The sequence below is a fragment of the Drosophila obscura genome, unplaced genomic scaffold (assembly GCF_018151105.1).
Source record: "Drosophila obscura isolate BZ-5 IFL unplaced genomic scaffold, ASM1815110v1 contig_4, whole genome shotgun sequence".
Classification (NCBI taxonomy): Eukaryota; Metazoa; Arthropoda; class Insecta; order Diptera; family Drosophilidae; genus Drosophila; species Drosophila obscura.
The window spans coordinates 9,464,092-9,488,061 of record NW_024542828.1 but is presented as its reverse complement, the minus strand read 5'-3'; the positions used below and the strand labels follow the sequence as shown (position 1 = coordinate 9,488,061).

Genomic DNA, 23,970 nt, shown 5'->3' with positions numbered 1-23,970 from the left:
GTTTATAATTTTAAATTATACACAAAAAATGGCAAACAAAAAGAAAAACAAAAACCAGCACATTACAAATTTATTATTAAATTATATAAATTGCAAAAACAAAATACACAAAAAAAAAAAACAAAACAAAAATATATAAGAGAAAAGAAAAAATCAGCAAACTTAATGAAACTAAGTTGTGTGTACAAGTTTTAAGCGTAAAGTTATACATATAAATTTATAACCCAAAAGTAATTTAAGCGAAAACAAAAAAAAAACAAATTCTACTCTACAAAGAAAACTCAGCCTCACAAAAGAAAAATAAGCAAACATTTTATAAAACAAACATTTCAATTTTAGCCTTAAAACAAAGCAAAAACAAAAAGGGAGGAGAATCAGGAATAAGCGGTATAAGAATAGGCCACACAAAAAAAAACACATTATATAAGTTCGAATACTTCCTACTCTCATCCAGGAACCTATTTCGGACTAGAACTGTCTGTAAATTACTACAAATAAAAAACACCACACACACACAAACATAATTTTTAAAAATAAACAAAAAAATAGGTATATATATATAAAATCAATTTAGAATCTAAACAATAAAATGAAAATCAATTTCAAATTGTAACAAAAAAAAAATTAATGTTGAAATTTGCTTCAAAATTTCCAACAGAGCATAAGGAACGAGGAATCCCCACAGACAGACAGGCATTCAGAAGACACACAACTTGGCCCCAACCCTTACCCCCCACCCACCTCGTATCTCTCTCATCCCAAAAACAAAACCAACAAAAACTTCCCCCTCTCAATACAATAATTTTTAGTTACGCATGAAACCCCCGCACTCTACTCTTTACTCAGCGTTGTCTCTTCTGTAATTTGTTTCATTTGCCTGCATGGATTGATTTTTAAATTATTATTATTAAAGCTATAACTATGTATCATAATAATTTGTTATTGTTATAAAATTTACACTATAAACACCACACCAATACATGGGCCCAATAGCAGTTTGTTCACAGAAGCCAAATCGTCCCAAGCAAACCCACTTAACAGAGTCAACTACAAGTACATAAATACCTATTTTACCTATTTAAACTCTCGCCTAGAAGTTAAACTAAACTAAACCATAAAATGCAACAAAACCAACAAATCACACAATTGTATAAAGAAGCAAACACAAATAAAACGGAAAGAGAAACCCAACAGAACAGAAGAAACCACAACCTCTATGTAATTGTAATTTAATTTTTGTAAGTAAATAAAAATACACAAATTTTCTTTTCTTTCCAAAAACAAAAGAAAACAATCAGAAAAGAAGAGAAAATATACATATTAGAAGAAGAAAACAACTTAAAAATAAACATCAAAAAGAGTTTTAAAATCAAAGATTTAATGGTTTAATTTCATTCAAAATTTATTCTCGCTTCGGGTTCGTACTTTCACAGCAGGAATCTAATAGTTTCATAGCAGTCAGCTTTAATAGTCTTTCTCTCTATCTCTGTCTCACACACTCTTCCTCGACCAGTGCGTGCAGCCTTGGCGGAGGGGGCGAGATGGGTGGGTTTTAGCTTGCAGGGGCCATACCTTTATTTTTCCATGCCCGGCAACATATAATCCAGCCACATGTGGCCAAGCGCCAGCAACATTTTAGTGCGGCGCATTTGAAAACAGACTATCCAGGGCCTGGCATTTGGATATTAATCAATATTATAGTTTCGAAGCAGCTTGGAACAACAAATTTAACATTAGTTAAAGGAAATAGGGTATGATAATGTTGATACTCAGAGCTGAAATATGATGTCACATGCCGGTACTTGGGCCGTTTTTGTTTGAACCTTAATATGTAAATAGTCCAATAAAAGAAAACTTGCCAATCTTGCAGAAAATGTATATATCTATCGGATAAAATTATTTGCTTAGGGCTGAGATGGCCCACTACCTTGTAATATTAAACGGAATATTAAAATTGATGAATATGATTTTCCTCGGTATGTTTAAGGTATATAATGAAAATGACGTTTCTGAGGTTCCAGTCACACTCGACAACAAATCAAGTGAAATCAAGTATTTATTTTTCCATATTAATATACTTTTGAAAATGACCGCCAAACTCATTTAGCGCACAAAAAATACTGACATTTTTCGCTCTCAAATCGTGGTGGTTTTTCAAAATTTGCTCTCTTTTTGAGGTGAAGAGAGCGTTTTCGTGGTGAATTTCCCCTCCTTTTCGTGGTGTGAAAAACATGTATCTTACGGGAACGCGTATGGGATGAAGATTCATTGTTGCGTCATTCCATACGCGTTCCCGTAAGATACATTTGATTTGTATGGGAAAAAATTCAGCAGCATGTGGAAATGAAGAGGCAGCATTGTTTGAAATCTCCAATTAATGCAGAAACTACTGTCTCTGTTTTAAAGATATTAACGATATTTTTTAGCTCACGGGTACCAATAATAGGTATCAGAACCGGAATAAATGTATTTATAAAACACAAAACATATGCATTAATAGATAAAAAAACATGCCAATCTAGGATAAAATCATTATTAATGTCGTAATGGGGCTTGGAACAACAAATTTAAGATCAATTAAAGGAAATAAGGTATACAGAAGTCCATACGCATAGAAGAAACTTGGTTGACCAGCAACACTGACGTCACATTTAGTCAACATTTACGTTTTATGCTTTGGCCGCTTTTGTTTGAACCTTATTATGTAAACAATCCAATGCAAAATAGTTCTGAAAACTGGCCAATCCTGAACACAATTTATAGAGGAATTAGATTAAATTATTTTTTCAGGGCTGAGAGGGCCAAATAGCTAGTAATATTAAACCGAATATCAAAATCGAGGAATATAAACGCACATTGTCGTGTCCGTCAGTATATTTTTGATATATTTTTAAAATGGTAAGGTATATTTCGGTATATTTCCGAGGGTCTCACGGTATATTTTATCTATAATTCCGCGGTCACACTCAGTCCATCACAAAAAATTTTTGCCGCGACTCGAAACCAAGGAAGCGCGGTCGAATTTTTCCTGAATTTTCAAAGTTTTTGTCGCAGAATTAAGGAAAATTCGCTAAAAGTGTACAAAAAAATCGGTTGGTAAAAATAAAAAAAAAATAAATATTTTTCCCCGCTCTGCTAAAAAAAGTGGTAAAACTGTGTATGTGTGTGTGTGGAAAGCAGAAAGAAAGTGTTGAATACAAATCCAAGCCAAAGAAAGTGGGGGAGAGATGTGATGTTGTGCCTAGTGTCGAACGCGATTCTTGAATGAAAAGAAAATACTAAACAAAAGCAGAGTACACCGGTCGGAAGTGTACCCGATAAAATATCTGTGAGTGGAGTGGATTGGGGAAATCATAATAGTAATAATAGTAAAAGAAGGCGTAATGAAATTCCAGGAAGTACAAGTGCTGCCAGCGAGTGCTTGCGTGTGTGTGTGTATCAGAGTGCTGCGCGCGCGCTTGCATATGCATGAGTGTGTGTGTAAAATTCACAGTAAATAAATAAATAAAAATTTGTATACACCCATACATAAACACACATATTAGTGTGGTGTGTTTATGTGTGTGTCAGAGTGTTGTGAAGTTGCGGCGCAAAAGGAAAGCACGCAAATAAAACATAAGAAGGAAAAATGCCAGTGTGTGCGTGTGTTCGTGTGTGTGTAATTACGCCTGCGTCTAGGAAAGTGCGTCGTTTGTGTTCTGTTTTTGAAATCAATACCAAAATACAAGAAGAAATTGCCGGGAAAAAGTTCTTAAATTAATTATTTACCCACACTTTAGGCGCAAAACCACAACAAAATCGAGAATAAACTGCTACCACAACAATTAAAATGGTTGACAACAAACGCTGTGCAAAAAGGTAAGTGAAAAAGGAAGAAAAACCAAACCAAACAGAAAATAAAAAACCAAAACAGAAAACGTAACCAGAAAATTAGTATAAAAACAAAACACGCCAACTAAAAATCAAAACAAAAAAGCAATTAAGAAAGTACACACCAAAATCCTAACTGGAGGGCACTTAGATCAAAGCTATTAATTAGGATGCGCATCTACAGTTTAATATCTTGGAAATAGCTTTCCTTAATACATAGTTCTCTTGATACGAGTATTTGAATAATCGTTCCATCTAGAACTGTCCGCCAGAGGATTTTTTTTTTTCAGAGAAACAGATAGAGGACATGTCTGGTGAAATACAGTGAAATGCCCACCGTCGGCTATATGAACTTTTTTTTGAGACGAAAAAAAAAAGTGCTTAAAACCGACAATAACAAAAACAAAAACGTAACTGGAGAGGGAAACACAAAACCAAAGCAAATCCAAAATCATAGCTAGAGAAAAATGCAAAAAACGTAACTAGAGAGAAAAATCAAAAAAGCAAAAGCACAAAAAATAAAAAAATAAACGCAACTAGAAAAATACTCGTACAGAAATTACTACGCAGCAGCAATTTATGCGAAGCTGTTGTTGCTTTTGCTTTTGTTGTTGTTCCATATCTATCATATCTTTTGGCCGCCTCTCTGTTGTTGTTGTGCTTCCTCTTCTTCCTCTTCTCTTCTGCTCTCTGGAATGAACCGCTTGTTTTCCCAACGTTTACGTCTTGTTTTGTGAATGAGAATGAGCAGAGAGCGCAGCCACGCGCGCTCTCCCTCTCTCTAGCTCTCTCTCACTCTCAGTGTCTCTGGTGGTGAGCGAAGTAGGAATGAAAGAATGTCGATAAATGCCGGTTTTTGTTGGGTGTTTGTTGTTGTCCGTATATTCTTCAATTTCGAGAAACAATTTTAATAAATAATATTTTGATGTTATAAATAAATGTCAAATGAATGCTTATTGTTTTTAGGGGCCCGTAATTGCTTCCGTTGGCCACTAATTGAATGTTCCTTTATTTCCCCAAAGAAATTGTGCTGATGTTGTGGTAGTCCTGATAACTGAACTGTGCTATTAGCTGTTTTAGGATCATCAAAAACTTTTTCGTAAATATTGATTTTATTGATTTTTATAATGGCCCAAGGTAAAAGAACGATCAGTTTTCTCCGAATAGTCTTTACTCAGAAAACAAGCAGATTAAACAGCATTTCAGGGCAACGCAAATACATACATACATACATATCACAAATCTCTGAAACTGAAAAACCTTCGCTTCAAATTGGGGCAAAAGAGCCCAAAAAAGGCTACGACGAGGGTCTGGATCTGTCCAATGGTTCTTGGTCACAAATACTTATCTATTTGATTGAATAGTTGTATTTTTGGTTATAGGACACATGTAGGATAATTGAAACATTAGTTGATGCAGAAAAGAATGAGTGAAGGCTCTTTCCCGTCACTCAATTCCTATATTAATCTATGAACATATTGACTTCCTCGACCCTTGAGGGCAGATATGTACATAGATAGATGCCGCCATTTAAACATGCCAAATATACTGCCAAGAGACCTTTCACTGTATTTACATAATGTATGTACATATCTATGCAAATTCCCCGAACTAAATATGTATATTTTCGTGGGTGCTTTCCGGGAAAATTCACATATTTACATATAAGAACATTGAGAACGGGGAGAAGAAAATTGCAGCCAAATGAAACAGTGCGTGGTGAGGAAAATAGGAAAAGGGAAGCCTATCTTTCAGGCAAAAACAATCCATAAATCCGATGATGAGATGGAGCTAAGCCTGGGCTTGGGATTGGGGTCTCTATGGCTGTGGGTTGTGAGTTGTGGGCTGAGGCCTGGATCCGCCTGCTAATTAAAAAGCATAAGCACTAATTGGCATGCCGCTGTGTGGTAGGGTGTGGGGTGGGGTTTTGGTGCTGCGGCTGCCCACTTGCTGTGCGCCGTGAGTTGTTGTTCTTACTATATATTTTTTGTGTGGTGCGGTGTATTATTATTGTATAATAAGAGAAAAATGCCATAAAAAAAAAAAAAAGCAAGAATAGCGTAGCATTTTTTGTTGTATTAATCATGCTATATTTTTGACGAGCCGAGGCCCAAGGAATGTTGGCCAATGTATTTGTATTTGTGCGTAATTTATTTATTTTTAAATCGAGTTGTATTTGCCTCGGTATGGGTATTGCTAACGTATGTGTGTGTGTGTGTGCGCGCTTGTGACAAAAATAAGTTGCTGCAGAAACAAATTGTTGAAAAATCTAAAAAAAAAAAATGTAAAACAAAATAAAATAACATCAAATCTAGAGAGGATGAGGCAATGACGGGGTCCCGGGCCAAGTTTTGTTATTCTTTTTTTTTTTTTGTATATTTTTATATATTTTTGTGGCAAAAACCGGAAATTGTTTGTCCGGCTATTGTTGATGACGTATGACTGTATGACTGACTGGGAGGCACAAAAATACACTCTCTCGTACATATGGATATGCCATACAAGTTGTTGTTGGGTTGCGGAGGGACGTGGGGCCGGGTTCGGCATTGGAAATACTGGCGCATAATTTGGCCACACTAATTAGCAAAGAGCGGAGAGAGAGGGGCGAACAAAACGAACGAAAGAAAAAAAAAATAATGCTCTGACCACATGTCTAAACGGTGCTGGTGCTGCTTTGGCGCGCGTGCAAGAACGAGAGGGAAGCGGTAAAGCAGAGCAAGAGCAAGAGAGTGGTGGCCAAGTGATAAGCTTGTGTGTGTGTGTGTTCGAGTGTGTGAGTGGTGCGCTGAGCGAGACAAACAGACAGGTGTCAATGACCTTTTTCGCTGCGATGGCAAAAAAAAAGTAAAGGAACAATAAAATCAACCCACACACATACTAAAAACGTTTTTTTTTTGTGTGCAGTTTTTGCTGCGTTTACTGCTAGCTCTCTGCTGTTCTGCCTACTGCTTGCTGTTATTGCTGTTTATGCTGTGAACTGCTTGGCCTTGAACTTAGACGCGCGTCTTCTAATCGCTCCACACACACGCCTCACTCTCTCTCTTTCTCTTCACTCACACACCCATGCAGACAGGCACGCATTTGTGGGTTTATTGCTCTGTTCTGCTCTGTCGATTGTAGTTGGGGCTTTTTGTTGTTTTTGTGGTTTTGAATTTTTTGGAGGCGCGCACATGCCTAAAACGGTATCAATTACGCAATTTATATTGCAGAAGGCGTATATGTCGTAATAGTTGCAACCTTTCCAGTGTCAAATTTCCCTAAAGAGACAGAAAATAGCTGTATACATATGTGATGTCTACGACAAGAACCCGCCATTTAGTCATAAACTGTTTTAAGGAAAAATTTATATTTAATCTACATTATTATGGGTCGGATTTCCGACATAAATTTCGGACTGCCAAAACGCGAGTTTTGCTTAATTATGGAAATCTGAAAATACTAAATGACATAGTAATAAATACATTGATCATTTGTACTCCCATGTGCTTTATTGTTGCCTGCTTTGCGTTTTTCTATCGCTTTGATGGAACATGTTCTGGCGCTCAACAAGTCATATGGGAAAGTATGACTCAACTTGTTTTTTTCCCAATGAAAAAAGAAAAAAAACTTAATATACTTCTACATGTATGTATATGTATGCTGCAGAAAAGCATTCAGTTCCAGGAACAACATTACAATCTTAATGCATTTTCTTGGATCAACATCATCATCAATCAGCCGCTTCGAAATAAACAAAAAAATTTCCTTTGCAAGTGATTCACGTATTCGTACGCATTGCCTAGAAGAGGGCCCCATTTGCCCATCACATCACATCACGCATCCCCCCCTACACCCCTCCACCATCAAACGCTTCTGCTCAGAATCTTATCAGAGAGAGAGAGAGAGTCTAAGGTCCAAGTAAATAATACACAACAATAACAAGAACAATAGAGCGCGTGGTGGATGGTTGGTTGTGGTGTTGTGGGGTGGAGGGGTGAACAACAACCATAAAACACACACAGTTACACACAACAACACATGACATAGTCGAGTTGTCGTCGTTGTCGTCGTCGATGTGTCGTGGTCGTTCCTCAGTTCCCCATTTACCGAGTTTCACAGTTCCTCAATTCTTCAGTTAGTAGTCGTATGACGGTGGCCCCCTCGAACCGTCTACGTCTGCACCGCACTGCTACGCGTCGCCTACGCATAAACACCATGTCCATATCATCGTATCCGTGTGTGCGTATGCGTGTGCGTTTGTACAATTATGGTCTACTTTGTGATTTAAAAACAACTAAAACAAACTTCATACATCGTCCACATCTAACGAACATGGGATACTTGGTACTAGCTTATAAGTTTCCTGTTTAAAGATTGCCTAAGGATAGATTTTCGTATGCATTTTCAACTCATTTTCCCTATTGCTATGCCCCCAGTTCTTTTCCACTAGTCGCCCCAAGATAGTACGAGTATACCCCCTATTGTCAAGTGGTACCAGGTATAACAGAAAAAAAAAAAACTAGAATACATAATAGTACGCAACAACAAAGTGGTCGGTCGGTCGGTCGCGAAAATGGCAACTCGAGCTTTAAGTGGAGGAGAGTGACAGGCGGTAGACAGCCGATGACGTGGTGTTTATATGGTTACGGGATCTTGTGATCATTTTGTGTGTGCGCCTATTTTGCCGTAAGTTGGCTGCTAGTGGAGGTGGTGGTGGGAAGTGTTTATTCTGTGATTTATTCAACAAAGTTGCGGGCGGGTGACACACCACACCACACACACGCACGCACACACACACACACGGAGCAGCTTGTGGGTTCCAGTGGAAGAAGCAACAATTTTCGCCAAATGGCAAGATTCTTGTTCAGCTATTTTGATTGCAGATAGTGGGCTTATCTCTAAAAATCATAACTAAAAATGGGATGAGTTCACATTTGTTAGAGTTTTAGTTTTCGCGCCGAAATGGTATCATTTTGATACTTCCGGTGTCTCGGTTAACTATTTAAAATGATTATCACTCCCGTTTTGCGGATTATATACCAATAAATATAACCAATTCCTTCATTACACTATCTTTGTTGTATCCCCTGCAACCGGTAATCGATTTGTATGAGATTTCCTCTTGATGTCCGTATTTTTGTCCGGACAAAGTGAACCATTGACGCATCTACCTTATCGTTTACCCTTTCTTTTTCTTGTATCCTGTTTACGCAGTTGCCGTTACAAATCTCCAACTGTTAAAAGAGCAAAGAAGCATAAGCAACAAATGCCATGCCTGAGTGCCTGTCTCGTCTCCCTCCCCCACCTCTTCCCCTTGTTTGTTATTATTGCTTCGTTCTCTTTGACACTTTTAATATTCACTTGGGTCTCGCTCGCTCGCTCGCTCGCTCTCTCTCTCTCTGTCTCTCTGTGGTTCTGCCTCACAGTTGCTCTTGCTTATTGTTTTTGCTGCGGCCTCTGTTTGTGCGCGTGTGTGTGTGTATGTGTGTGTCTGTGTTTTCGGCATTTCGCTTTGCGCAGTTATTTGTTTTTCTTGTTTTTAAAGATTCCGTTTTAGTATTGACATTCGTTTATAAAGGCTGGCAGGCGGGGGTGTGTGTGTGTGTAGGTTTCTCGGTGTGTGTGTGTGTGTGTGTAATAAACAACACACGTGGTTGCATTTCTATTATCGCTTCCTCTCTTTCATTGCCCCTCTGCCGTTCCGTTACTCCACAAATGCATTTTCACCTCTCTGTTGTGCTGCAGCCGGTCAGCTCTCCTCTCTCTTGGCTCTTCAATCGTTTTCTATTTTGTTTTTGATAAAGTGCGTGTTTGCTTTTTATGGCCATGTGTGTGTGTGTGTGTGTTGGTGTTGGTGTGGCGCTTGAAACATTTTGTGTGCGGTTGATGCCGACGTCGCTGCCTGTGGCCTGCTTCTACTGCTGCTGCTGCTGCTGCTGCTGCTGGGTGGGCGGCTGCGTTTGCGTCTGTTCTAACGGTGGCGCTCTTTTTGTTGTTTTCGTTGTTATTATTGTTGCTTTTTCATGTGCATGTGTGTGTGTGTGTGCGTGTATTTATAGTCATTTTTATAAACATTACGAGATAAGCCCAACGCCCGCTCAGTTTTTGCATACCCTTTGCAGGCAGAGAGGAAATGATTGGCTCCACAAAGCTTAGAGGGACTGCCAAGATACATAAATACTTAATGTATTTATTTAGAAAATATCGTTAAATACAACAAATTTCATGATATTTATTTAATTTAAATTAAAACGATTATTCATGTGGCTTCCAAAAACGATGTATTAGCCGGGCAGGGTATCATTAGCTTCGACCCCCGATGCCCGGCCTTCCTTTCGCGATCCTATACCACCGCTCTCTCTCTCTCTCTCACTCTCCGACGCTTCCTTCGTTGCTTCTCTCCCCGCTCCCTTTTGCTGTCTATTTTGTGCGTGGGCAGCATGCTCTGCGTTGCATATCTATTGATTGGATTTTGGATTTGCTGACGGCATTGACGCACCCGCCCGTCTGAGCCCACCGACCCCTCCAACAGTGGGTGGCAGTTGTTGTTTTCCTGTTAGTTAATAAGTTGTTGCTTTTTAAAGAATTTGTTTAGCTTTCTAATCGCTGCTCTGCTCTGCCTCTGCCTCTGGTTTGGTGCGCACTTTCGCCCGTGAATGACCTTCGACTGTCCCGTTTGCTCGTGCTTTTTCAGTGATTCGGTGATCTCTAGAGGTGATAAGAGAAATTTTTGTGATTAATGGGGCATCATACTACAATACTATACGAAATGTGTTCCGTTCTAATATAAGAGTTTACCATACCAACGGAGATTAAAATGTTTCTTTGATCAATAGCTTTCAATAAAGAAAGATTAAGTCACATTCAGTATACATTGTATTTAATTGATCTGATCCATATTTCAGATTGGAGGATCAGACGCAAAAAAGTAATATTTCTAATCGGATTTAGTTGATCAACTATTTCAAAATATTTGAAAATATAAATAAATAAATTTTAATTTTCAAACCCAAGAGATTTATGATACCTCTATTTATGATACCTTTCGTTAGCTGAGACTGTGTCCATTTTCTGCGATTAGATATAGATTATTTAAGAGGTACTTTGTGGAAGAACTTTTGCCATGAATTAAAAAATCATTCAAAATAAATAAATAATAAATTAAATCAACAATATAGCGTGCAGAATTATATGGAACTATTGGCTTCCTTGAGTCGTGTCCTGCTGCAATTGATTTAGTCTTTAGTCAGAAAAATGTATACACAATACACAAGTGCACAGCGATTTCGCGTGGCGTCGCGTCGCTTCCTCTTAAACTCACAAGCCTGGTCTGGGTTATTGCTGCTGTTTTTGTCAAATCCAATGAAATGGAAAAAGAGTGAGAAGAAACGAGCAATGCGACTTAGTCAGAACCAGATTTAGGGCCGCCGGGATAGATAGACAGACACACAGACAAGACCCTTTTTGCCCATGATCCCATAGTCATAGTTTGCTCATTAAATTTTACACGCTAAATTCCGCTTCTTGGACACTCACTGGGTTTTTCCCAGTGTCTGTCTTCTCTGTCTGTCGTCTGTATGGTCATCTCACTCGCACACACGCTGCGCTGCTGATCTTCCTCTTCTGTGGTCCAGAGTGCTGCGCTCCTGTTTGCTTTTGACGTGTGCGCGCAGAAAGTTACATATTTCTAAAGTGTTTCCGTAGAAATTTTGAGGCCAGGGCCACAAAGATCTTGAACTACTTCATCATGTAAAACTTAAGCTTGGACAACTCTCTCTCTCTCTCTCCGCTCTGTTTGCCTGCCTCAACAGCTAAGGGAAAGAAACAACAATCAAGAAGACATTTTTATGATTTTATTTTAACTGTACTCGTAAATTTAGCGATTAGTGGACGGCGCGGTCGCGGTTCTCTGGTCGTTGGACCCGCTGGCTGCCGCTGCTGGTATACCTCCTTCTTGAACCCGTCCATTCTCCATTTTCCATCTTCCACAACTTCGCCCTGCCGCGCCCTTCTCTCCACTCCTCCCCACACACACATATCAATTCGCGTGGTTCACGCGCCCAACGAGAGCGGCACTCCATATAGCATATATCTTGTTTTAATGCCCTTTGACAGGGTATACCATAAATACCACACCAGAAGCATTTTAGCCCCCCCCCCATAAACTATCTTTAATTGCAAAATTCCTTCAGAAAATGGTTACCAAAAGTTTTAAACTTGAACAGAAACTAACAATGGATTTAATTAGATTTAGCTAGTGCTTTTTCATGGTCTTTTAACTATATAATGATCACATTTATGGGGGATTTCGTGAAGTAAAAGCATCAACTAAGTTTATTGATAATTTATGGTCCATGCTAAATTTGAGTAATATTATATAAATTGATCAGTTTATGGATTGTAAACTTTATTAAAAAATGGCATCTAAAGCTTCGGCTTGTTCCAGCTAAAAAGTCGAACTTGTTTTTCTGCTGCTGCTGCTGCTGCCTTTTAGCCATTGTCGCTGCCACCGCCCCCCGTGCTAACCCTCCACAAACAATGAGACGGCACTCTGCAGACAGACAGACCAGACAGACAGACATGCAACTCCTGCCACAACAGGGCAGGGCGGCAGAGAGGAGGAAGAAGAAAGGCCGCCGTCTGGTCATTGCCATAGCCATAGCCAGAGCCCAGAGAGCCCAGAGATAGTTCCACTCTACTCTCTTGTCTCGTCTGGGCCCGTTTGGGTCGGGTCTCCTTGTCTTTATCTCTCTCTCTCTCTCTATGTCTCTGTCCCTTTCTATCGCACTTTATGTCACTGACTGTCTGCTGATGTTTGCTTTTGCAACATTGTTGCACAAGTTTATTTTTAGACACATTTCCATGATGTTCCGCTTTTTTTTTTTGTTTTTGTTTTTTTGCTCGCCCGCTTCGGCGACGCTGACGTTGCACATTGGTAACCCAAGGATTATTGACATTAAAAACGAATTACTTGGGAAAAAAAAGTCTTCAAATGGGGATTTTGAATGAATTCGAATGGTGAGAGAGAGAGAGGAGCGAAGAGAAGTTCTGCCTGCAATTTATGGCCCTTTCTATTATTACTTTTTGAATGAAATATGTAAATAGATGAAAGTTACTCCAGGAGTTCCTGCATTCAAAATTAATAATGTTTTTTCATAGCTTTAAATCACTAAACCACTTCATTTTTAATTGATAATAAAAGATAATAATTATACAAAAATTCATTTAAACCTTTTGGAAAGTTTCGCAAGGTATCAAACGAACCAGTTTATGATCAACGTAAAAAATGATCGATTGTTAAATGTTGACAAGCATTCGCTTTGCACATAAAGTTTGTGTTGAACAAGCCCTAAATTTGCTTGCATTTAAAAGTGATCTAAAAATGTTAATTTAGTGCAAAATTATTCCAGTATTATAGTCTAGGCAGCATGAGATAAATTAGTGTTAGCAGCTGTCTCTCCACAGTGTCATTAGTTTCAAAAACTCATTTCTAGAGTACAATTCCGAATTATCTTTGTAACTTTCTGTAGAAACTTTTAGTTTTCTTATACGTATGTAATTAGTTTTTCGGTTAATTTTGCTAATCGATGGTTCGGTCCCAATGTGCGCCTTTTGGCTGCATTTTAGTTTTATTTTCTTTAATTTGTTAAGTATGTATAAATTTTTTTTTTGTTTTTCGTGTTGTTGTTGAGGTTTCGTGAGGTAATTAATTTTCGAGTTTATTTTCTTTTGGTTGCCTTCTGATTGTTGTTTTTGCTAAATTTATGTATTTATTAGGCCCCCCTTCGCATGCATAGGCGGTGGCTTTAAATTTTAATGGTTTTTTAATTAGGCGGCGCCTTTTGATGGGGAGTGAGTCCGTCGCTCGCGCTCTCTCTCCGGGACACACCCCAACTACTCTACTATCTTCCCTCCACTATTACATCTCTCACTCTCGCTCATTAGCTGCCATCAAGAAATACTACTCCCCGTAAAGTACAGCTACTACGACTAGTAGTGTGTTGCAACCACATTTTACAACTTTTACAACCGCATGTGTAATTCTTTTTATTGCTGCAACAACCCATTCTCCTCCAATCCACTTCCTCTGCTTCCTCTTTGCGCTGCGCTGCGGCATGGCGTCTGCGTCTGCTTTGGGCCTCCTTTTTACGAGACACAGACTGCTAGTATATTTTGGTAGTCACTGTACCACATTTCTACACCAGCAACAACAACAACAAAAACAACACAGCAGCAGCAGCAGGAGTGCGGGCAGGGTAGAGTAGAGACGTCGCCCCAGACAAGGGCCAACGACATCGACATCGTTTCTGCACTTCACACAAACAGACACACACACACACACACACGTACACACACACTCGCGCACACTCCCTCTGGGCTGATACAAGAAGGGCAGAGCGAGACAGACAGCAGTGCGCCTTCGTTCCATTCATAAGCGACGACCGACGAACGACCGGCGCTTCGTTTTGCCTGCACAAAAATTTGGCGGCGGCTGTGGCTTTGTGTGGGCGTGTGCCTATGCGAGTGTGTGTGTGTGTGAGTGTGTTTTTGGGCGAGTGAGTGCAGTTGTTGCTCTTTTCATTTTACACTAGACAAAATGTTGTTGGTTTTAGTTTTTGTTGTATTTTTTTTTATTTCCTTTAGAGGAGTTTCCGCCCTTATCACACTCACGCACACACACAGACACAGCCTCTGCCGACTGCATCTGTCGCATGCATCAGACATGCGCTCTCACTAAGCGAGTCTCTCTCTCTTTCTCTCTCTCTCTCTCTCTGTCTCTCCCTGTCTGGCGGCCTTTTCGTCCTGTGTCTGCATGTTTTTATACGCATTGCGTTTTACACGTCTATCCGCATGACAGAGAGAGAGAGAGCAAAATGCAGACGCCGACACTCACTGTGTGCCGTGTCTCTCTGTCTCGCTCCCACTCGTCGCATTCTTGTTATTAGATTTCAGTTTGTTTTCATACACATTCGCTCGTTTTCACACATTACGCTTCGCGTCAATTTTCGGGGTCAACGTCATCTCGAGGGTTGCGGCGCTGCTTTAGCTGCCCGCCGTCGTCTGCTGCTCTGCTCTGCTCTGCTGCTGCGCTTCTTGCACGCTTTTGTGCATGTCTCGTTTTTGTTTTTTTTTTTTTTTGCCATGCCATTCTCTCTCTTTCTCGCTCTCTGGTTGTTTGCTGCTGCAAGCACATTTTTAATGCCGGCACTGTCGGTATCTCGCTCTCTGTCCGTATTTGTTTGTGTGTGTGTGTGTGTGTGTGAGCGCGCGTTTTTGTTGTGTTGACCAAAAATACATTTTAGCCAAAAATATTTTTGCAAGTTGTAAGCAAAATAAAACTGGCATTTAGTGGGTACCATTAATTTATCTTTGCTGCAGCTCGCTTCTCTCCCGTTACCCATTCTCCATTGTCTAGCTCTCTGGCTGGCAATTAACTAATTTATTTATTTATTTTCGCTTTACTTCAGCAGTTTTCTCCCAACTATTGCGCCTCATTCCCCTCTTTCTGAGTGCAATTCGCGTGCCGCACACAACGCCCCACGTGACTGTTCGGTGGGAAGAGAGAGTTTGAGAAACAGTCAGTAAGAGAGAAAGAGATAGGTGGGGAGCGTCTGTCTGGCCTCGTTTATGGCTCAAGAGAGGGTTGGGGTTGTTACTTTTAGGCTTGGTAATGCTACCCTATACGTAGTTGTATAGATTCTTTAGCGGACATCCATAATTCTGAAGTAAACATAGAATAAGAGAAAATAGTTAAGGAATAGTCCAGAAATTTATTACCATTCTCGATACCGTTCATGAACTATTATAAATGTGCGAATATAATTGCTCTAATAATACTTAAGTTTGTTAGGAAATATATTTAAGTTTTATGGTTTAAAATTGGTAAATTTCAAAAACAATTTCAAGTACCCTTCCCTGATTTATTCTTTCTTTTGAAAAATCGTCAATAAAATTCATACATTTCCTTGGAAATCCGAGGGTAGTCCCTTATACCTTATTTGTAGTATCATTGAGCTCTAAACTGTTCCTACTGCATATTTTTGTTGTTGTTTGCCTTTCGGTTACGTTTGGGCTTCATTCCTTTTTTTTTTAGACTGCACTTTATTTTTTACACAGACAGAATATGTTTTTTGCGTTGTTGTATAAAAAGGCGTGGCTGTTTATGCTACTTCTTGCTGCACTTTTTGACGCTGATGTAATAAGTTGTTGGGTTTATTGTTTGATAAAGTTTTTTTTTGTATTCTCGATTTAGTTCATATTTTATTTATATTATTTATATTCCGCCTTGTAGTGCACTTTTTATCTATTACTTGGCGCGAAAGTTGTTGCTGCTGAATTATCTGGGTGGGGCCTAATGGTTATTTCTGAGAGAATTGTGAGAGTTGTTTTGGACTGTGTTGCATTTTTAGGTGGAGCTAAATTGCAGCAATATTTTTTTTCCTTGGCTTGCAAGAGATTTAATGGAATTCCTTAAGGCCATAAAGATTGAGAAAAAAAACAAACAAATATAGACTGCTAAGAAAGGTGTGTACTGTACTGTACTTTATTGTGTTTGAGGGAATTTCTGGCAGGTCATGTAATGCTTCAAAAAATATTTAATTTCTTTATATTTTAAAACTTTTAAAAATTTATCCCCACCATGTCTTAACGTAATAATTTATATTCCCTTTCTCTCTTCCTCTTTCTCTCGCTCTCATTACAGATCAACAACAACAGAATGCATCATTGAGATCACATGAAGATCTGAGATCTGATCTGATTCGAATGCCGCGAAGGTGTGAAAGTATAAAGTCATGTGAACAAAAATGTGAGAAAATGTTATGTGACAAAAGCAACAACAACAACAACATAACAAAAAAATATTTGTAAAGTGCCAGCAACATAGGCTAAAAAAAATGATAACCTAAATAAATCAAATTGTTAGACAAAGAAAAAACCAAAATAAAAGAAAGGAGACAGTGTGAGAGCGAAAGAGAGAGAGAGAGAGTAAAAAGAGAGGCCGAAGTCGATCAGAAATTTCGATTAGAAAATTCCTCAAATTTCGTGAGCCGGCGCTTCTCTCCCAGCATCTCTCTCTCCCCCCACACAACACACGTTGTGTGTGTGTGTGTGTGTGTGCTAGTGTGCTATTTGCTCTCTTAACCCGAAAATAATACTCTGGAAAATTACAGTTGTGTGTGGTTTTTTTTTTTTGGTTTTGTTTCGAAAGCTTTTCTTTGGGGCGCATGCATGCAGCTGTAAAGAAAGTGCAGCAGTAAGATATTATCAGGGAACGTGTTCGAAATTTATAACAACAATAAAGGAAAGAGTGAGACGGAGGGCGATAGATCCCATCCATAAGGTAAGTTCCATTCCATTCCATTTCTATTTAGTTTCTTTCTGTGTCGCTCCATCGTTTGTGCTTAATTTGTGTCACATTCCAATGTATTTGAAAAAAAATAAAGAGGGGACGACCTGGAATTTTCTTGAGAAATTTATGCTGATTTGATTGTCAATAGGAGGGAACAGGAAAAAAAAAGAAAAAACAGAAAATGTGTGAACGAAGGCTAGGGGCACAGTAGTGGGTGGGGGTGTGCCGGATATATCATCCAACGAAGCCTCCAATATTTCACTTTGGTATTTCCGCATGGCCCAGTTCCAAATAACTCGACGGCCACAATAAATATCGGAAAAATTCCGGATGGAGCAAAAAATAAAACCCCAAGCAGGGTGGGGAAAATACTGGATTGCTAAGAGAGGGAGAAGAATGGTGTTGGTGGTGGGCGTTGGATTCTAAATAATGTGTAACAAATGGCGCGTCTGTCGCAACAACAACTGCAATAATAATATCTTGGCAGCAGCAGCGACTGCTCCAGCAGCAGCATAAAAACTAGAAATTGCCATACCAACGCATGGAATACGCTACCTAGAAGTAGCTAGAAGACAGGGGATCTTTGACAGACCACTGAGTCAAGATATTTCTCTTAAATAAATACTATAAGGATCGTTCTATAAATTGTAGCCCCAATGGCGGGATGCCTTGGCTGTCGTTGGCAAGGGAAAAAACCAAAGCAGACCCAAACCGCATTAGCAGTTCCATTTCCAGTTCTAGATTCAGACCACAGAGCCCCCAGCCAAGACAGGCAACGGACCGCATCACACAGTCACTCAATTGCACACTCACCGTCTGGGCATTTCCCACCAGTTGTGGAGCACAGACACAGGAGCCACTCTTGAGACGTTGCAGCGGAGAGTGGAGAGTGGCAGTGGCACCATGTGGCATGTGGCATGCCACTGCAATTGCACACATTTCTACATAGCACACACATATATTGCACTAATGTGTTTCTTTATACGTTGTCGGGCATCGAATGGGGACGGGGGAGACCGGAAATAGTTTCAATTGGAAAGGCAAAGCCAGAAACCCAAGTCTCTGGTCCGCTGCCAGAGAGTGAAAGAGAGAGAGAGAGAGAGCGCCCAGAGATCTGTTGGTCAATGATAAGGCTCTAAGTGGCTTTCCATTGATGCGAATTCTGTGTTGAAAGTTCCATTGAACTTTCCACATTCGTACAAGGAATACTTGAGATGGACTATCTGATTTTTGGTGCACTTTGATGTATGCATATTTTCAGCATTTATAGTAGATATCTTCTATGGCATTTATAATAGATATTTCTGGCATTTATAGTAGATATATTCACTGGCATTTATAGTAGATATTTCTGGCATTTATACATATACATAAATTTTCCTAGCATTCATTGCGACTTCAGGAGATTTATTCATCGATAACTGAGGACAGCCAAAAGTGCAAAGAATAATGCCAGAGAATGCCAGAACAAAATGCATGTCGTGTGCCATTTACCTGAAATGTACTTCAATCTGTCCCACGTCAAACATCAAGCTTAATACATTTTTAATAATTAATATTTAATTAATAAATTAAATACATAATTATTGCAAACATACATATGTACATCCTGATTTTTGTTTACAAAAATACATCAATCCTGATCCTCTTTCATTCTTCTTGCTTGAATTATCGCTTAAGCTGTTTTTTTTTATGATCAGTTTTACGGCTGCTTTCGATCCTCCCCTCTTGTATCTCTTTCCAGGCTCCTTTTGGCTCCTTCCAGCAGCTCAGCAGCTTCTTTCATTCAGATATTCGTTTGCAATGCGTTTTATGTGCGTTTGGGATCCTCCTTCACCCCCCATTCAGGTCTGTGGAGAGTCTTGAGCTTTTATGGCCAACTGACAGGGCAAGCCACGCCACGCCACACCACACCACACCCCACGTGTTGCTTGTCAGTCATTCCCTCAGAGGCAGTTCCAGCCCCAGACACCAGACATTGATTGAGATAGCACCCCTGCCCCTGCCCCAGCAGCAATGGTTTCCCTGAGGAATGGGCGCGGAGCGGTGGGGAGGGCAGGGTGTCGTCGTCCAACTGTCTCTGGGCATCATTTCTCCTACCGTTTTAGGGGCGTGCTGCTGCTGCTTGCTGCCTGTCTCTTCTTGTGCCCGCCCCGTGCAGACGCGCACATTCTGTCAGTTGCTCAATTAGACGCACTTCCGTTACATAGCCAACAGTCTCCATCTCCATCTCTATCTCTGTCTCTTCTCCACACTAGCTGCTGTTTTCCTTGCCTCCTTGCCTGTTCCGTTCTATGCTGTTGCCCTTTGTCCCTCTCTTCCCTTCCCCTAGCACCACTGCTGCAGTTTTTGTTGCTTTTGTTTTTTTTTTTTGTTTTTCTAAATTTATTTCCGTTTTTCCCGTGCGTGTGGTGTGTGTGATTGATGGCTGACTGCTGCTGCTGCCTGCCTGCCTCTCTCTGCCTGCGTCGACTGCAGTCGTTTAAGGCCCTTCCCTTCTCTTCCCTTCCATTCCCTTTCATTTTCGTGCGATGTAACCAGAAATAAAAATGATAATGAAAACGAAACTGAAACGAAAGTCGAAACAATGTCACGATTAACATTTACGCAATAAAAACATTCATAAAAGTAGCAAGCAAGGGCGTAGATCGCACCATTTGATACCCTTTGATGCTTTTCGAATTAAATTGAGGAAATTTATACAGGAATATTTTGTATATAAAAATGATACACTGTACTTTGCAATTTTACCTTGTGAAGTAAATAAATGTTCGCTAACAACTTTACCTAATGACATTATGGTAATCCGATTTGTATCGAATTTTGTATACGATTTCGGTTTGCTCATATGAAATTGGAATCTTGAATTTGTATCATTGAATATCCATAATTTCTATGGAGATTTCAATTTTATGTTTTCTGCATTACAAACATTTTTTGGGAAATGCTTATACCCTTCCAGCTCTCTAGGGCATGAAAAACTGTATTTGCGGGCACGATCCTGTCCTGTCCTACGATTCGAATTTCGAATATCCCTTTGCCTCTTCTGGCACGCCCTTTCACCTCTCATTCATCATGCGGTGGCAGCGGCGCTCTCTTTGGCTTTCGCATGTGTTTCTTCCTATGCGCTTATCCCCAGGAGACAGTTAACATGCCGTAAAATGTACATACTTTCCCCCTCTTTTCTTGCCTTTGCCAGTCAACTTATTTTGCTTGGCTGCCCCACCTCTCCTCTCCTTCTATGCTGTTGTTGTGCTTTTGTTTTCAATAAACTAGTAGCAACAGCTGCAGAGGCAAACGCAGAGGCAGGGTGTAAAGTGCTGTGCCACATTCCAATGTTGAGGGGCAGACCTTCGTCTGAAGCAGATTCTTGTTGTTGTTGTTGTTGTTGTTGTTGTTGTTGTTGCAGTCAAGAATGCCAAAGAAAGAAGCGGCAACACCATCTCTCTCACTCTCTGAGAGCATTTTGCGCCATGTAAAAATCACGTTTTAAGTTATATGTGAACGGCGCGTGAATGAGAGAGAGCAGAGCAGAGCAGAGTAGAGTCGAAGTCGCAGTCCAAGTGGAGTTCGAATCGAATGAGACGACGATGCACAGAAGAGGGCAAATTAAAGAAAATTGCCTGATCGCAATATAAGTTATTCTTCTTGCAGTGAAATTTCCTTAATTCAAACCTACCCCAGTCGTAATTTTTGAAACTCTTTAACAAATAATTTGTTCCCCCGAAATATTCGGTTTTTTTTTGTTTGTACATGCAATGTGGAAACTTAATATTATTGAAAACATTACAAAATATTCCCCTTTACAAAGACTACCCCCTAAAATATAACAAATAAAGACTATAAGGACCCTCAGAATAAAATGAAAATTTATGCGCGTCAGATAATTTTGAATGCAATAAATATCATAGATAAACCACCAAAAACGCATTCAAAAACGAGAGTCAACGATAAGGAAAGAGAAGAGTTATAAATTACAGCAAAAGAAAAAAAAAACCAACAAAAAAGTGCCATAAATAACCGTATTCTTTTCCATCTGTTTCATTTGGTTCTCGTACAATCCGACAACAACAAGAACAACAACCCTTTTAATGACAATTTGTCCCCGCACTCTTTTTCTCGTTAAAACAAAGTTTAATGGCCCCTCAATTAATTTACAAGAAATAAATAACAAAGCAACAAAAAGAGTCGTGTGGAGTGGTGTGTGTCTCTTTATGTGTGTCATTAGGGTGCATTTTGAGTTATACACCTTAAAAAAAAAGAGATATACATATGCACAAAAATATAAACAGAAAGAGCGAGGGGCCCAAACATTTCCGCATTCCATAAAGAGAGTTGAGACAGGGCAGGGCAGGGCACTGCGCATGCGTAGCGCCTCTTAAAGACAGAAGACCGACCTCGACCCACAACTCGTGTGGCGCCCATAAAAACGTCATCGTTTAACATAAAACAAAAAAAAAAAAAAAAACAAAAAAAAATCCCCCAGTACACAATGCATTTTGCCATCCATACTGCTGACTCTGGTCTGTAATAGTTTTTTAATTGCTCATAAAAGTCGACACAAAGTTCCAGAGTGTGTGTGTGTGTGTCTACCCTGTGTGTTCGTATCCAAAAACCATCTACATATAATCCATATATATGTACATATGTACACATCCATCCATGTCTTGCCTCGTATCCGTATCCGTACCCCAGTGCCAGTACAAGGCAATGTCTGTTGTCCGTTTTTGGGCTCATTAATCACTTGAAGTGGAGGCTGTGTGGCAGGCAGCTTTGGGATGGGGTGGGGTGGTGTGGGGTACTGCGAGTAACGCCACCAGGTAAAGGTTGCAAACCGTTAAGCGTATGCAACAAGCCAGAAAAGATCTCCATCGTCTCGACAGAGTCTCTCAAGATATGCGCATATTCTGTATGTGGTTGGTCGGTCGGTCGGTCGGTCGGTCTGCTGTCCGCTGTCCGTTGTCCGCTGTCCGCTAAAGGAAACGTAGAGAAAACGATCTTGCTATTGACATTGACAATGTCATTTGGGTGATGGGAAGGGGAAACCCTGAGGGGAATGTACTCCTACTCCTCTCTCTCTCCCTCTCTCTTGAACTCTGGACCACATATTTTTTGTGAGTAAAAAAAGAAAGAAAACTAGTTTTATATTTGTATTTTTTTTGCTCTCTTTTGTGACTCAAAGAAGGGGTAAATGGGTGGCTCAAGGCCGTTCGATGGTTGCTTGGTCGCTTGGGATAGTTAGTTTGTTTAGTTAGCTAGTTAGTGGCTGCTTAAGTGGGCCACCAATTCACTTACTGGAGAATTTACATATGTATGTAGCTAAGTAGCAGTCACTGGATGTAGTGCCATACTAAAATATTTTTTTTTTATCTTTGAACGCCGCTACCATGTGTGTGTGTGTGTGGTCTATTGTTCCGCGTTCTTGGGCTTTCTATTTTGCAGCAATCAATCGCTTGTGCATCTCGAGTCAAGCATCAATATGTGGCGTCATGTACAGGACATGTATGTGGTTTGTTTTCGCATTTCCGGGAATTTTCTATGACACTTTTCGCATGTGCCTCTTGGCTGGCGAAGATTTTCAGAGAACAGATCTCCATCTAGATCTTTATAAGAATTGAAGCCATTCCTTGGTGTTAGAATGTATCTGATTGTGATGCTGATTCTCATTATCTTCTCCCCGTTCCGTATGTCCTTTTTGATGAATGAATTCAAACTGCCTGAGCTCCTACTTCTGCTGGGATTCCCATACCCATGCGCAGTTTGATTCCTTTCCACCTACTCTCTTGGCCTGACTCGTTAATCCAGTCGTGACCCACTGCTACTAGGTGGCTCTTCCATATCCAGTAGTTCCCTTCACTGGATGCCCCCACCAGAGAAGTGTAGTGCCAGAAGTACAGAGAGAGAGAGAGAGAGATCTCTGGCATGATTGCACGATAATGGTCGACACATGCGCATAATGACCCAGCACTGTTATAGCTGCTGCTGCTGTTGCTGCTGCCTCGACGATAGGCTGGCTGGATGGTGCCACAGGCTGTATGGTATGGTATGTGTGCATGTGCATGGTGTATTCATGGGAGTTTAGCTTGGAATGTTGTTTATTGCATTTTTCAGTTAAATGTCGCTGTGGCGCTGTTGTTGTTGTTGCTATCGTTGCTGTCGTTGCTGTCGTTGTCGTCGTCACCCATTGAAAAATATCAAGCACATGCCTGCCTGCTTGCATACACTATGCATAATGACTGTGGTTTGTTCAATCTGTTTTCCTGTATGCGAGATTGAATGTGTGTGTGTGTGTGCGGCGGCAACGGCGGCGCTTATTGGCATTTGGAAAGTTAGTTGCTTGCTTTTTATAGCCCACAATCTGCAGCAGCAGCAGCAGCAACAGCAGCATCAGGCTTCGAGCTTCAAGCTTTGAGTCATTGTGCTCGTTGTTAGATTTGACATTGCACATTTTGCATGCATCCCCAACCCCTATCCCCCTATGCATCCATGCATCCGGGATGCCAGAGCAGCAGCAGCAGCAGCAGCAAGATGATGATGATGTGATGGAGACTACCATGACGATGGGATGGGATGCGATGCTGTGTGGACACAGTGCGTGCCTCGAATGGCCATGGAACTCGAATGGGAATGGAATGGAATGTGCTTTGCTGGGAATGGAATGCCGTTTTATGATTTATATTGACCTGACCTACTAACGCCAACTAGAAGCTCTTTTTTTTATGGTTTTCCTTGTGTGTTTGTATTTTGTATACAATGTTTTTTAATTGATT

At 40.2% G+C, this 23,970-nt stretch overlaps 1 long non-coding RNA gene across 1 annotated transcript; it reads left to right on the top strand.

The window, feature by feature from the left end:
- Window positions 1-2,984: 2,984 nt before the first annotated feature.
- On the top strand, window positions 2,985-16,706 carry LOC121404766. Its single transcript, XR_005968196.1, has 3 exons — window positions 2,985-3,092; window positions 3,780-3,858; window positions 16,553-16,706. It is a non-coding gene; the product is annotated as an uncharacterized LOC121404766 (long non-coding RNA).
- The last annotated feature ends 7,264 nt before the right edge of the window (window positions 16,707-23,970 follow it).